The sequence below is a fragment of the Podarcis tiliguerta genome, assembly GCF_965153285.1.
Source record: "Podarcis tiliguerta genome assembly, chromosome: 3".
NCBI lineage: Eukaryota > Metazoa > Chordata > Lepidosauria > Squamata > Lacertidae > Podarcis > Podarcis tiliguerta.
This window is the reverse complement of record NC_139536.1, coordinates 83,546,399-83,560,321: the sequence shown is the minus strand read 5'-3', so window position 1 is coordinate 83,560,321 and position 13,923 is coordinate 83,546,399. Positions and strand designations below refer to the sequence as shown.

General features: G+C 42.1%; 1 protein-coding gene across 5 annotated transcripts in view; it reads left to right on the top strand.

Annotated features, from left to right (window-relative positions):
- Positions 1-13,923, top strand: part of ADGRB3 (adhesion G protein-coupled receptor B3) — a 436,348-nt gene that overhangs the window by 211,932 nt on the left and 210,493 nt on the right. The window lies entirely within an intron of this gene.

Sequence of the window (13,923 nt, the reverse complement as noted above, 5' to 3'; positions counted from 1 at the left end):
TGACATTTATAAATCAAATTGACATTATCTGAGAAATTGTAATTGGGTGGTTTCCTGTGTTTGAGCTACATTTGAAATTTTAGAATGAGGCACATTAATTTTAAAAATGTCACATAAAAGTGTCTTTTACTTAAGGGATACTCCAGCTGCTCTCTTTTCATCACAGAGCCCCAGTTTCACTTCAGTATCAATCAGTGCTTAATAATCACATCCCAGGTTGGGTGTGGCTGAATCAGTGTTCCTGCCACTGGGCTGGAATAATTTACACTCCTTACGCATGTATCCCCTAAACATTTACTGCTATGCTAAATGTAACTCTAAGGTGCTAAACCATTAGTTATGGAAACTAAGTTAATAATAGGCCTGCCACTTCAGGTTTCATTTAATTTTATCTCAGCAAACAGGAAAATAAATAAATAAATCAGTTTGGAGGGAGGATAACAACAACCCTTGGCCTAATTTTATGTAGCCTTTGATGAGGAGGGTTCAAATGGGGAGAAAGAGAGAAGAAGGGAAGCTGGAGTGTATGGGGCAATGGAAGGAAGGAGTGAACCTCATTCAAGCAAAGAGTTCAGCCCTCTGGCAGCCCCCCCCCCCTCAGAGAGCCTGGTACATGGGGAGAAAAAGAGAGTGAGAGAGGTGGTAAAGAGCAGAGTAGGTGCCCAGATTTGGGTGCCCAGTTTCGCGTGTGCACAACATGATGTCATGACATCATGTGCACGTGTGCTGGCACTGCAGTGGCAACTAGGCCAGGGGCCCCACCTCTGCCACAGGGCCTCTGTTGCAGCCCACACGGCCTGTTGAGATGGCACTCCGCTGCCCAACCCCTGCCGTTGCAACCAGGCCAAGGTCTCCACCACGAGGCCTCCACTGAGGCCACAGCTTCACCCTGGAAGCATGGCTGTGGCTGCAGCAGGCCCCAACAGAGGCCTTGCAGTGGAGGTGGAGGCCCCAGCCCAGTCGCTGCCACCAGGGGTGAACGAAGGCTAACTGACACCCAGGGCAGGGCAAACCGCCGGCTGTGCACACATTGCGCTGCTATGTATCACGCATGTGTGGCGTTGCTATATAGGGCGCATGTATGGCGTTGCTACGTACAGCGAATGCATGTGACACCATGCATGCGTTGTACGTAGCAGTTTGCCACTGGTGCCGCCCAAGCGCCGTATGGACGGTGGTGGTATCCTCTGCTCGCGGCTGCAGACATGAAGTGAGCATCCTCCACATGCAGCTGCGGTGGTGGCTCGATGGCTGCTCATGCTGCCGCACCCGGGGGCGACGGGGCAAGCACCCCACAGGGTGCCTTCTTGTCACCTCCCCAGACATGGCACCTGGGACGCACTGCCTCCCCCCTTGTGACGCCCCTGGCCGCCGCAGCACCAGAGAGCCAGCGGAGGTAAGGCAGCAGGTGGCAGACAGAGGTTGAGGAGCATGTGCATGCACAAAGTGATGGCTGGGCACCCACAGTAGAAATTTTGTGGGTGCCCAGGCATCCAGGGAACCCCAGAGATGGCACCAGTGGTACAGAGATAGAAAAGGGAGTGCTAGAAGGTCAGAAAGAGAGAGGGTTGCCACAGAGAGACGGAGGGACAGGGCTGTGCCCACTTTTGGTTTTGGCTTTCTCCACTCTCAGCTCTTGCCTTGCATACTTCAGGCATGAAGCCCACAACAAGATTGCAAGGTCTCCTGAACTACTGTAACTAGCCTGCACAATTGCAGGAGATCCTGTCTGGCAGCCTGAGAGTAATGGTATTCAGTTATGTCCATTATGGCCACATGCAAGCAACATTGCAGCTGTGATCCAGGGGTCTCTATCCAGTGTGGCATGGTGTGTCATAAGTGTAGCTAGCAAGGAGTCCACTTCCTGGCCTACAAACAGTATTCCCACCTATTGGCTGTGTGAACTGGACCTATGCTTCTCCTGGAAACAGCGTGAAAATGCTGATTGTAGGAACAAGCATATCCGTGTTGGGAGGTGGATGCAGCCAGCATGATTTGCCACAATAAATTTGCACACTTGCAGAAGCCTTTTCACAGTGGAATTTGAGCTTGGTGCAAATCGCTTCACTGTCTTTTATTAGGTGTTTGGGTTTGATTTGGTCTTTTAAAGAAAAACAAAATAGCCTGCATATCACATACTGTGGATATTTCCATACATCATTGCAGCGGTGTAGCAAATGAAGAAGGCTGCCACAGCCTTTCCCTGTGTGCTCTGACAATCCTGCAGACATGAGGAGTAACTGGTTCGGGACTTAGAATGCCCTTGAATGGATGTCTGAGGTTAATAGAATCAATAAGTAGTAGCAGAATCTGAGAGGCTAAACAAAAGGAAAGGAAATGGTTATTAAAGATACTGCACCTAGCAACAAGTCCAATCATATAAAACGCTTCAGTGGTGCTAAAAGAGCAGAGGTCTGCTCTTATACCTACCAATCAGAGGTCGTTCAGGAAGAGTGAAATTGGCACTGGAAAACACTATTCATAATTTTCAGAAGGTCAGCAAAATCAATTTTGAGGCAAATACTGTTCTGAAAGTACTGATTATGACAGAATAACAAGAGGTGAGAAGCTGCGTCTCTGGGCATTAAAAAAAAAAATAGTGTGGGAGAAATGAGACGCCGGTTGCTTAAACAGCTGTAGCTAAAATGCTGATACACTTAACATGCATATTCACAATAATTGCCTGCAGGAATGATGTGTGAATTTGCAGAACGTCTGAAAACTTAACAGCAAAGTTATTGCTATGTCAGTTATTTACACTTAGGCTTTAAAAACAACAATTACTACTACTTTTAGAAGTAGACATGACAGAATATATGTGGCATGTTTGCGATGTAGTGGTTAGAGTGGTGGACTAGGGCCTTGGGGGAGTTCAAATCCCCATCCATCCATGCAGTTCATTGGGAGCCCTTGGGCCAATCATCATTTCTCAGCCTAAATTACCTACCTCACAGGGTAGTTGTGAGAATAAAAATGGGGAGGGGAGAACCATGTATACTATATTAAACTCCTTGGAGCAGGGGGAGTTGGATATAAATGTGGTAGGAGCAGTAGTAGTAATTTAATTAAAATACTTTTGTTGGGACATAGTCCAGCCAAAGCTAGACATATACTCAGAAAACTTTCAGATGGATTGTGTTCTTTGGTACCAGAGCATTATTTGTACAATAAATGACCATTGTTTCTTTTAGGAATTGACCACGACAGTACTTGTTTCAGAGTAAGCGTTTGCTCAGAATCACAACATTTGCATTAGGAAGTTATTCTGGCTGCTTTATGAAGCTGGCGATAGAGTATGTTGTGTGCATGTGTTTTGACTTGTGTCAGGGACTGCTACTTTTTGCTAAAACAAGATCAAGGGCACAGCTATGTTCAGTGAATTAATTATAGTGCCCAATTTAAATACATATCTATAAATCATTTGGAGCCCTTGCTCCGAGTGGGGTTTCATCTGGATGTGCTTATGAAGTATATACCAATAAGTATCATATTCTGTTTTCTATGTTTATGTGTCCAGGAAGACACCAAGGATAACTGCAACACATATGCAGTCAAGGCAATGCATCTGCATCCTTTTCCTATAGGCAGTATTTCGTCATTGTCATTAGAATTGCTAACACTCCTTATTAGTCATGATTGCCAGGAAATAAAAAAACACCCATCAAGTGTGAAAATGGAAGGTCGATAGAGTGGAATGTTCACATTATTCTAAAATTACATGGTATATATACCAGGGTATACTGGAGTCCGGCTTCTGCTGATATCCTGTTTGCTAGACCTGGCTTCCATACCTTCCAACATGTCCTAGATAAAAACAGAGAATCATGGTTACATTTAAGACCCTCGTATCCCCATTAGGCTCTCTGCCTGAGTGGTGTGCTTACACACATACTTTGCCGAAGGCTATTCTCTAGCTTCTGTACATTAAAATTGACAGGGAGAGTTTGTGCTTTAAAAAAGAAAGTTGAATGGAATGTTTAATCTCCCAGTGGATCTGGTGGCACTTGCTATGGAATAGCTGCAATTCAAACACATTCAGCAATGTGTACTGTTGGGACAAGCAGTTGTGGGAGTTGAAGGGAAGCCGTGCACTGGCATTTCCTGTCTGTCTATGTGCATGTACAGGTGTGCATTAGAGTCAATCTGCTCCCTGTTCAAGAGATTTAATTCCTGAAGGCCAAACTTCTCAACTAAAGCAAAACCAAGACAAAACAAAGGCAGCGATTTACCAGAGACAGGGCAACGTACATGGTTTTGATGTTTAGCCATGCCTCCGGCCAACTGGATAGGTCGGCCGGGGGTGTGATGCGGTCGGGACTCCCCTATGACACAGGAGCACTGCCACGCCCCCGCGGTGCATGGGGAGAGTGTGTGGCCTAGCCACAACACCATCCCACAGGGAAGTGGAGCAGCCTTACTTCCTGACATGAATGTTAAAGGGAAGCCTTTTTTCATGGGGTGCAACATACCTACAAGTGCATTGTCATATGCAGAAACTGTAGCACTTGCAACATTTGCCTGAGGCTCTGGCAGGTAGATGCAAAACACAACAGGAGCCAGGAGGGAAGTAGAGAGCTCTAGCCTACTGCCGGAAGAAGGAATCCTTATCCCTTGCCTCATTTCAATAGATTGTTTTCTGAACTGAGATTCCTGAATGGCAAGGGGATGAACTACATGATCCTTGAAGTCCCTTACAACTCCACAATTCTATGATCCAATTAATTCAGGTCATTTTCTGTGTCAAGAGTTGTTCTTCTCTAGTTTCTCTTCTTTTGAAACAAAGAGAAGTGAGCCTGATTATAACAGGTGTTTGCAATAATTATCCCGTCCTAGAGCAAACTCAGTCATATAATTGATTGTTCAGTTTTGTCACATAACTTCATCAAATGTTTTGGTACTGGTACATCATTTCTTGCTAATGATCAACTCATACTTCTTCCCCCCCACCTCTCGTTTAATGTTTATGTGGCTTTTTCTGTGCAGTCTTTTCAAAAATGTTTTCTAAGCTTTTGTAGGCAACTTGTTATGCACAATGTGCAAAAAGACCCACTTTTCTCCTTGATGATCATCAAACACCCTTTAAGGATGCTTCATTGCCATGCAAGTGGAATCAGCCTCTTTTCACATTATTGTACCATAACTCAAAGATTGAAATAATCTAGGCTTATATTGAAGGTGTAGTTTGGAGGAGGATACTGCTCGACTGCATTAAATTCCTTAACAATATCTCATATTGCTCCCAATCTGTTACTTTGGAATCAGATCAAACAGAGGTGGCCATTATCGTCGCTCCTTTTTGCTGGGTTTGAACATCTTTCATGAATTCTTGCTGCTTGAGTGCTGCCGTTATTATTTTGCTTCCAAGGAAGTACCACTTAAATGTTTGGGGAGTTGGAGACAGAAAGCTAATTTAGAATTATTTTTTAAAAATACTCTTCAGATATTGGTCACATTGTAAACACTTATAAAACATAGCCATTGCGTGTGAGGTGAGGTGAGGAGGCTTAAGAGTGGAAGGCTGAAATCTGCTCCTCTACCTTGTAATACCCTTTTCTATTAAGTAGCATTTCTATAATCAAGATGTGTTGGAGAAAGGTGACAAAACGCAATTTTGCTTTTTGATTGTCTTGCTGCAGGGGGAATGATTTATTCTGGGTAAGCAACCAGGATCATGATTTGCAAATGATATGCACATGGAAATTCTGGAAAGGCCTTTCTGTATTTGTATTCTGCCTATGTAATGATGCAGAATGGATCTAAGTATGGCATGTGAATACAACAGGCTTCCAAGGTGGCGGTGGTAGTGCCGGGGAGCTTTAATCCTTTCGCTATTTCCAAATCAAATAATCATAACACGACACACAAACCATGTTTTCACTATTATTACCAATGTTTGTGACTCAAAGAAAAATGACAATCTCTCTAAAATAAATAGCCTGTCATTTAACATCCTGTTCAAAACAGCTACAGTTGTTTCATCCAAAAGATTTATTAGCCAAAGCTCTCAAAGGGACCCACAGAAAATTAAAATGAAACGGAAAAAATATAATAAAATACGTGACATACCCACTTGCCTGGGAATAGGCCTCGTTGAAGTCAATGGGATTTAGCAGACCTTTATAGGGTTTTTGCTGTAAGACAGTAAACATTAACACAGTAAAATGGTAACATTCTAGCATGAAAATATAAAATGGACTGATCTAAAATGCTGGAACGAATGAGAATATTTTCACCTGGTTCTCAACAGAAAACAAGGGTGGCACCTGGCAAACCTCCCTAGGAGAGAATTCTGAAGGCAGAGGACCACAGTGAAGAAGGCCCTGTCTTTGGTGACCTCTCACTATATTTTAGAGGGTAGATGGGCTCAGAAAAGGGCATTAATGATTCTCAAGCCAAATTATGCATTGAGAAAATAGTTTGATGTTTGTGCATTCCACACTAAGAGAAGAAGATCAACTGTCCTATATGGGACATTAACAGCATCCCTTTGCCACAAAGTGCAATTTAAGGAAACAAGCGCAGATCTCCAGGTTGCAACCAAGCAAACTTTACAACAGGAATGGGTCAGGGACCAGATGTTGGATTCCACTTATTGCTGACCTTTTGGTGTGCTGGGGTGGGGCTGATGGAAGTTGGCATCCAACAATATCTGGACAGCTACAGGTTCCCCCCTCTCCACTTTACAAGTTTGAAACCTGTTTGAATGGATCCAAACTAAATTCTTGGTGAATAAGACCATTAAGTGTTGTTCATACTTGCTTTATCTCTTCATTTGTGACACGGTCACTGAGCCTAGATTTGAGAAGTTGCTCCTATGCAGCTCATCTTTGGCTTGGCATTCCTTCATATACAGAGAATAACTTCCAGCCTGAGATTTTTCTTTGAAAGGCAAGTGGTTGCTCTTTAAGAGCAAATCCAGGTCCCACAAGTGGATCCACATAGCAGACAACAACTACACATGGAGTAGCCTATGATAATCTGACAGCTGATGAGACTGGAACAGAATAAGAAGTGTGTAAGGGACGCAGATGGTGCTCATCAGAAGGTCAGTGGTTTGAATCCCCATGACAGGGTGAGCTCCTGTTGCTCGGTCCCAGCTCCTGCCAACCTAGCAGTTCAAAAGCACGTCAAAGTGCAAGTAGATAAATAGGTACTGCTCAGGCGGGAAGGTAAATGGCGTTTCCATGCACTGCTCTGGTTCTCCAGAAGTGGCTTAGTCATGCTGGCCACATGACAAACACCGGCTCCCTCGGCCAGTAAAGCGAGATGAGCACCACAACCCCAGAGTAGTCCACAACTGGACCTAACAGTCAGGGGTCCCTTTACCTTTTTAAGATATAAAATATGCATGCCAGAAGCACAGGCACAGCTAGGTTTTGCTACTAGTTTTGTGTTTAAGCAACTATACGTACTGAATTTTTCAACACAGACAGACACCATTTTGGTTCTTTAGCAAGGAAAGTTGAGGATGTAGAAATAACAGTTAAGTGCTGGTACATCTGTGCCTCCCCCCCTGGCTTGGCTTGAAGTTAAACAGGTCTTGTTACACCATACCAGTGCTGCAGTGATGACTGCATCTCTCTCTCTCTCCCTCTCCCTCTCCCTCTCCCTCTCCCTCTCCCTCTCCCTCTCCCTCTCTCCCTCTCCCCTTCTTTGCCAAACCTTTATTAGGCATTACAAGTATAGGCCATCATGAAACGCCATATAACATCCATATCTAAAATTTTAAAATATATACAAATAAACAGCCATGTAAAATACATAATAACAGGGATTTTCATTGGAGTTTCTTATATATACACAGAGAGACAGAGAATGCAGAAACAAGGGAGCCTAATGGTTCTTAATGGTGCCTATTGTTTGCCACCTGTGAAAAGACATGGCGATGGAAGATTGTTGCAATGGTCTCTGTAACTTATAACTATGCAGGACCAGGTTATATTTTGAAGCTCGTCCCTGGAACCTAAGCTTAGTGAATAACTCTGCAGGTGCATCGGCTGTGTATGTAGATTGTGTTTGCCATTCAGTAGCTTTTTCTCAGCACAGCGTTTTGCTTCCTCAGATAATTTACCCTTTATTTTCTCTATCACCTTAACTTTAAATGGCACCTGAATAAAATGTTACCTGGCAGCTACTCTGGGTCCTTTGGAAGGGAGGATTGAATAACAATGTAATAAATGAAATGAATTTTTAAAAGTGGGGCATAGCCATCTTATCAGGCAATCCCCATTCTTGACCTTGTTATTTCCAGAGGCTACTGTAAGGGTGTGCCTGTCTCTTTAAATCCATTAAGCTCCAAGACCCAAGTTGCTGTCCTGCATGTGTGTGTTACAAGTCACCACCTCCTATCCATTCCCTGTCCTAATACTAATGTATGACATCACCGCAGAGTTCTTTGGAGGGGGTGGGGCAGGGAAATTTTCTCTTTGTGCCATTCTGCCTCTAAGCTTCAGAAAAGATTATACTTTTTGCATAATACTTTGCTGAACTATAAAGAGCCATGGTCAGGTTGTAAAGAGTTCACCTAATAGAGAACATTAGTGATGGATTAATTTTAATGGCAACCACATAAGTGGTGGGGTGGGTAGGTGGAGAGATTCTCAGCATCATAAATGAATTAAGTAAATTTGCACTGGTGACATCTGGAAACATATATTGTAACTATTGGTTCTCTGACCATTTTTAGATCACTAAATCTTCCCTCAAAGCAACAATCTTAATGGCTTTGATCTTTTAATCATCTCCTGTATTTTAGACAACAAAGCTTTTATTTTCCATAATAATGTTTACTGTGCCTCTTGGAACATTCAGGTGCCTTGCATTTTTTTTATTTTTTGCTTTGATTTCAGTGAATTTACTAGCCAGGATATTTTGTTGGGGGGGGGGCAGAGAGAGGCACTTTGTTTAGAGATCTTACCTGTGTTTATATAAAACATTTTTCACCATATCACACGTGAGAACTTGGGTCCAGGGGAAAAAATGCATATGTCTGGCTAAATGGTTTATTGAGTCCATTTCCTGCCAATCACTGTTTAGCAGTGCTTTATAATGGTACGAATTATAGCAATTAACCTAGTATTGTTAAGTTGTCAAAAGGCAGCCTAAGCAGGTAAATATAAATACAGAAAAATAAAGCAGAAGCTGCTAGTGGGTCCCACAGCATCTCTAACAGACAAATGCAATCTGTTTTTCCAAGTTCTAGGGAATAAATCAAATATATTTGGAGTAATAAAGCAAGCCATGGAAAGGCCTTTAGCTACATGCATAAACTAATAATTGGTACTCTGCTGGTGTTTTGTGTGCTAAACTGCATTGAGAGGCACCTTTTAAGCCTCTTAAAAAGGTGCATAAATGCTGGCATTAAAAGTAAAAATCTGTAAATCCTCATTTCCTGTAATATTTTAACACCTTTTAAGACTCCCCCCCCCACAAAAAGCAACAATGAGGAGAATGGTTCTAGGGGCACAAAACTGTTTTCAACACCTGCTGCATTTAGCTTAGCACTAGTAACAATTAATGAATCAGAACTTGCATGTTTATCCATTCCATATGCCATCCTGGGCTACTTTGGAAGGAAGGGTTGGGGTATAAATTTAATAAATAAATAGACAGGAAACAAGGAACACTCACGCCAGGAAACATTCACACTCATATTACAAAATGTTTATCTTACTTTTGACTGTTCTTTTTTTAAAACAACAACAATACAATGTGAATGGGATGGGTGGTGGGAGAGAGAGCACATCACACCACAGGAGGTAAAGAGTAATACAAAATTATTCTTAACTGCCCAGTTAAGAGGTGGCAGAATTGCAGATCCCAAAGACAAGGCAAAAGTGTAGTGCAGCTTCCAGAAAGTCTCTTCCAGGACTCTACAAAATCCATTTTTTTGTTTTTTCCTGCCCTCTTGTTCTCTTGGCAATTTAGAGACAGCAGACCCAAGTTAGTGTTTGAAGTTCATTCCTATAGCTACGTTGGTAGAGTATGAGACTCTTAATCTCAAGGTTGTGAGTACAAACCCCACGTTGGGTAAAATATTCCTGCATTGCAGAGGGTTGGACTAGATAACGCTCGTGGTCCCTTCCGACTCTACAGGTCTATGACTGTATAATCAAGGAAATTATACAGTATTACAGTATCTGCTCAGAAGTAAGCTGCACTGACTTCAGTGGGACTTACTGACAGGTAAGTGCCTACAGCAGCAGAGGAAAATTCAAGTTACAAGAAAGGAGATTCCAACTAAGCATCAGGAGGAACGTTTTGACAATAAGAGCTGATCGATAGGGGAACAGACTCCCTTGAAAGGTGGTGGACTATTTCCTAGGTTGGATGGTCATCTGTCATCGATGCTTTAATTGAGATCCTGCATTGCAGGGTGTTGAATTAATGACTTTCGGGGTCCCTTCCAACTCTACAATTCTATTATTCTGTCTTACACACAGCCGTTCCTAACTTTACCCCCTTGTTTAATTGTTTTTAGTAAAAGCAGCTGTCCGAGGTGCTGAAACTCTAGCAGTCTTGCTGTCACACCATCCAGAGGTTTACAAGGATTCGCTGGCGGAGAAGTAATTTTGTCCCATAGAAAACAATTCAGTAATCTGGGATTTTGATGTAGCATTTTTTTAAAAAAAAAATTCTGTAAATGCTAATGAAGCTGAAGATAGAGACCAACATTAGTATACTCATTTTGCAGGGAATGGAACCATGACTGAGACAGGATGAATGATGCATTATTTTTTTCTGTATATGGGAGGTCTTATTTATTTTCATGCCTTTATATCCTGCATTTCTTTCATCATGGATCTCAAAGCAGCATGGGTTTCACCTATCCAGGCACTGACCAGACCCAGACCTGCTTAGCTTCAGCAAAGTTGTGACGTTGTGACCATCTTCTGGAACCTGGTAGTGTAGTTAGTATACTGTAACCCTGAAGTGTAGTCCAGTGTTGGTTACTTTGGGTTTTTAAATAGAAATGTGGTGGCGGCTGTGAAGCTGATTGTAGCAGCTGTGCAATTAATTAAGGCTGGAGCGGCTGAAGGGAGCCAGGTAAATAATTGAGGATTAGAGTAGTGAGTGGAAACACATCTGGATTCCAGGTTTACCCTCAGATAAACAGCATATCTGCCTACTTAAAGCACTTTAACCCCCCCCCCCACTTAAACACCAGTCTTCTCATGAGGCAAGCTGGGGAAAAGTTATATGAAACTATGACATTTTGTTTCACACTTAGGTATTTGAGCATCGTTTAGCTGGCAAATGAATTGACTGTGAATCAGAAGGATAGACAGATAAATGCACTCTGTATATAAAGCTAAAAGCATCAATTTGTTAAATATTGACTTGTGAAATGATCCAGCTTCCTCTTGGCCAAATCTGCAAGAATAAATTCTGAAAAGCCTACCGCAGAGTGCGGGGGAGGGGGCAGGGGACAATTTCAAAGCATATCATCTTGCCTCATTTTTGAAGATTTTGAAAGTGCAACCAGTCTGCATGAAAGTCAGTGTCTCCTGCATGCAACTGTGCACTTGATTTGGCTCAGGGGAAAGTCTGAGTGGGCAAGTGACCTTTGCAACAACCTGCAAGGAATGGGATTTTTTCAAACTGGGAATCCAAACCAACCTCAACCCCATATCTGTTCTGCAGTATTATCAGTGGACTACAATGTAGGGTGGCCATAACTCCACCCTCTCTCTGCATAGCCACACAACTTGTTACTTTGTTCCATTTCTCTCTGAGGAGGGCAAAAAGAAAAAAAAGAAACTGAGCAATCAACAAGAGTAAAAGAGATGCAGAGAAAGAACTTCCCACTTCCCACTCTCCTTCTTAGCCCTCTGCACTTCTTATTTTTCTCAACTAGTATCTCTTGCCAATGTGGTAGTTGATCAGTGGTGTTTTGAAACCTCAGGGGTTTCTGTGACTCTACCACAAACAAGCCCATGGGTTTTCTTTTCCCAATGTCTTTGGATGCTGATTGTGCCTAGTCCTAATAGTGCTGTTTTGGGTCCTCCTGCCCCTTAGGGTCTGCCCCACCCTCCCGAAAAAAGAAAACTTTGAGGTTGGGATGTTGGACATTTTTATTTTAATACTTCAGCAACTCTTTGGATTCCCCAGAGTTGAGGGTCCTTTGGAAGGAAGGATGGGATATTAATTTAATAAATAAGTCTGCCGAGACCTCCCTCTGAATACATGTACCCTTCTGGATACATAATTGGTGCACAGCTCTGAACATCACAAATCATGGTAATGATACTCTGTTGTTGGCTTTGGTGAGACTTTGTCCTAGTTTTAATTTAATGTTTAGTGCTGCATTATTACTTGAGGTCCCAATAGGATAGCATGACGGGGCATAATTTAATGAATACAAGTCATCTCCCTCCTATGAATATTACACATTAGTCTATCCATCTGGTGCTTTGATTATCTGCCACAAAGAATCTTGCTCTCTGGACATCTGGGGTGACTGGGACGAACTGATCGTTTGTATTCCATAAAAGAAGTGAGCATATACTATGGAGGGATGCAGAATTTAAATACACTGATTTATCTTTTTATGTCTCTGAAATAGCTGTCTGTTGTACATGCAAAATATGACTCAAGAAATGCACTTCTAGAGGAATAATAATAATAATAACAATAATAATAAGCAATAATGGTGATTCTCTGGAGGGTGGCAGACCTACAGATCTATAGGCCTCATCAACATGAGCAATAGAGTGGGTGAGAGGGAGACAAACCAGGGACATTTTGAAGAATGGGATTAAACTGGATTTATTTATTTATTTAATCCAGTACTGCAGCTTTTTACTCTTTTACTACAGGTTGGATCCAGACTAAATTAAAAATACTCCCACAAATCAAAACTTCTAGAGGGTGGTATCTGTGTAAAAACAACAAAGAGTCTTATGGCACCTTAGAAGACTAAAAATGCAATTATGTGCACACTTACCAGGGAGTAGTGTTTATTGAAGTCAATAGAACTGACTTCCGAGTAGACACACATTGTCTTGTGCTTTACGCGTTCTACTATGTCATGCTGTGTACATACAGAGAAAGAGAGAGATCCCATTTTAACTAGGCATTGTTTTAAGTCATGTCTATGGCATGTGTGCAGCACAATATGATCCTAAGCATATTAGCCCAGAAGTAGTTTGAAGTCCTTCGTGATTTACATACTAGTATGTGTGCTTAGGATGCAGCCTTAGTGCGTTCCACAGCACACAAAATTTGAAGAAAAGTTGTCCCTATGCAATTAAGAGTTCATTTTAAAGAGGCCATCATTAGCTCAGTGTTTGTGTGAATTGGCCCTCAGAGGACACAGCCCCATCATTCTCTCACCAGTAGGCAACATGATATAATTAAAAATAAATTTGTGTTTCACAAATGCAACTCTGTCTTAGGAGTTATGTGGCAGATTTAATTTTGCCCTCTGTACTCTTTTCCTCCAGTCCATGAAAATGTATTGCAGAGCCCAGTTGCTCAGGGAGGGGAGAAGAGAGAGGTATTGCAAACAAAGGAAGCATCTGAACTCAAATATTGTGTGTCCCTGCCCTGCAAAGAAAGGTTTGCAACAAATGTCTTGGACCAGCCCTGATTTATTATGACCAAAGCTGTTATAGGTTAGAGCCCACTTTATCAGATGATTGGAGTCTTATTCTCAGTTGGCCGGTATTGCATACATTTTAAAATCCAGTTAAACTTAACTTCAATTAAAGCTGTGGTTTTTTGCATCTTGTTACATTTATTTACAATCCACCCACCGTGTGTGTGTGTGTGTGTGTGTGTGTGTGCATGCATGTGTAATGCAAACACACATACTTGCCAACTGAGGAATACACCTCATCCACAAAATCTTATGCCATAATAAATTAGTCTTTAAAGTGCTGCAAGGCACTTTATTATTTTTAATTTAATAGATAAAAAGAA